The following is a 2,925-nucleotide window of genomic DNA, read 5'->3' on the forward strand; positions in this document are numbered from 1 at the left end:
TAAAGGGATGATCGTTTAGTAAGCTTTTAAAGTGTGGTTTTCTTATTTCATCTAACAAGATAAAAGTATGCTTTTCATCACATTCTTGCCTGCAAAGCAGTAGAATTATTTCCTTTGTACAGTTTATGCCCAGCTGCTACTGTAGTGAAACCCACAAACAACTGCACAGCTGTGTTAGCTGCTCTAGATTTTGAAAATTTCTTCCAGTAGTCCTTGTAATTTGAGCCCAGATTCATGTGATAGCACATAATCCACAATTACAAAGCACCACAGTATACAAAGACCACGTGCAAAAGGAGGTTCAATTTTTTTCTTTGTTGTTTCCTTTTTGTCTTATTGTCTTTTAAGGAGCTAGGGGCTGTTTATTTCTCATTATTGTTGATGTGACCTAAATAAATTTACCACATTATTCAAATAAAATAAATAGATATAAAAAGACATATTTAGTCACAAAATAAAGCTAAACATTTGAGTGACTTTTTAAATTCTAGTCCTGTTCTCAGTTATCTTCAAATAACGTTGAGATGAGTCAAGCATATGTGTAAATCAACATATATCAAGCACACAGAACTCTGGAATCTTTGTGCTTTGATTTCTATATCAACTTCACCTAGAAAAGAAAATTATCACGTGCTTCATGTCTTAAGTAATCTACTTAAAACAAGTTTTATTAGTCTTTTTCTCTTAAAATAAATTTTTTTTGCCAGTCCTGGGTTTCTAAAATTATTTATTATTTATTTTTTAATTGTGAAAATACCGTACAGAGGGGTTACAATTACATGGATAAGGTAATGAGTACATTTCTTATCAAGCATTTTTGCCTTCTCCTTTATTTCCCCTTCCCATCCCTTTCCATCTCCCCATTGGTATAAGTTCTGGAGGAGAAGGGAAAAAAAAACACATTGTTTTAATAGCATATAGGTGGACCCATTGCAACAATGAGATGTACAAGATGTTATGTCCAAAAACCAACTTTACAAGTTTTATTACTTTTATCAATAGATCTCATAATCTGTGGAATTGAGGCATTGCATAAGTATTTGATTTCTTATTTCCACTGAATTAATATTGCATTTATTTTCCTTTTTGGCCCATGAAATAATGACATTCATGAGGATAAAACATCACTGTTTTTCATTTTGGTTGCCAAAATGGAACTGTTAGACATTTTGAAATTTTAACTTTAAATCTGAACATTCAAATTTCATTATTACTTCAACTTCACGACAACTTTAATGTTAAAACAAAAAGAATTATTAAATAGAAAGCAACATTGTAAGTTATCACACCTTAATTCCTGAATTGATTTTATGATAAAAACAATTATATTTATATAACATGATATACGTACTCAAAGTATGAGATATGGAAACAAAAGACTCCTTTTTTGTTTTTGTGTTTGTTGTTCATTATAGAATGTGATGATTCTGTCTTCTTTACCATATGCATGGTATATTCATTGTACGTCTTCAGGAAGGTGGGAGGTGGGCACAGAGCTTTAGGGAAAAGGGTGAAAATTGCAGTAGTGGAATTCATTGAACATTGATGATTTAACACATGGATGGGGACAGGAGGGAGGAATGAGGAACAAGTGAGGGAACTGAAGATATTCTATAAAAGGAAATGTACTCATTACATGACTTATGTAATTGTAATCCCTCTATAAATCACCTTAATAATAACAACAGAGAAAATTTTTAAAACTCAAACAGAATGTTGTTTCTTAGAATTCTAAATTTTTTTTTTTTTTTGTCAGTCGTGGGGCTTGAACTCTGGGCCTGGGCACTGTCCTTCAGCTCTTCAGCTCAAGGCTAGCGCTCTGCCACTTGAGCTACAGCGCCACTTCCGATTTTCTGGTGGTTTATTGGAGATAGGAGTCTCACAGTCTTTACTGCCCGGGCTGGCTTTGAACCGTGATCCTCAGTTCTCAGCCTCCTGAGTAGCTAGGATTACAGGCATGAGCCACCAGCGCCCGGCTAATTCTAGATTTTTTTTTGTTCACTGGTTTGGGCTGCTTGAGTCTATTTCTAAAAATATCTACATTGATATTCATTGAGTGAATTTGTGAACTACTAGTATATAAAAGTCAATTATGATTTCTTGTATGTTTTTTTTTGAGACTCTAATTTATTTACATCTTTAATCGAATTTGTATTATTTCTGTCTACTGGGTTTTGGTTAGGCCTGCTCCTGTTTTTCAAGGACCTAGTGTTGCAACATTAGTACTGATTCAAGATTGTTCTAATTTGTTTTCTTTGTGTGTGTGTGTGTGTTTGAAAATACTGTACAGAGGGGTTACAATTACCTAGGCAAGATAATGAGTACATTCCTTATCAAGCATTGTAGCTTCTTCCTTTGTTTCCCCTTCCCATCACTTCCCATTCTCCCGCCGGCCCTCCCCCCAATCCTCCTCTGCCCCCACCAAACTTGTAAAGTTCGTTTTCAACATAACGACTTGTATATTTCATGGCTGCAATGCGTCCACCTGATTCCCTGGTTAAACAATTTGTTTTTTCCCTTCCCCTTCACAAATTATGACAACATCAAATACAATGAAGGCAGGGGTTATACCGTGGGGGAGGAACGTACAAGGCAACATAGAAATCATCTTATAAATGTGTTAGAAACAATCGTATGAAAAAAAAAATTTAAATACATATCTTAGGCTTCATTTCCTTAACAACAACTAATCTGATCTTTTCTGCTTGACTCAGACATATACTAGCTATTGCAAATAAGGGAAACCATGGGACCTATGTTTCTTTGGGGCTGGCTTATTTCACTTAATATAATTTTTTCCCCAAGTCTTGCCATTTCCTAACAAATGGGGCAATCTCATTCTTTCTGATGGAGGAACAGAATTCCATTGTGTATATATACCACATTTTCTTGATCCATTCATCTACTGAGGGGCATCTGGGTTGG

Source organism: Dipodomys merriami, unplaced genomic scaffold (assembly GCF_024711535.1).
Source record: "Dipodomys merriami isolate MVZ:Mamm:240054 unplaced genomic scaffold, mDipMer1.0.p SCAF_1921, whole genome shotgun sequence".
Classification (NCBI taxonomy): Eukaryota; Metazoa; Chordata; class Mammalia; order Rodentia; family Heteromyidae; genus Dipodomys; species Dipodomys merriami.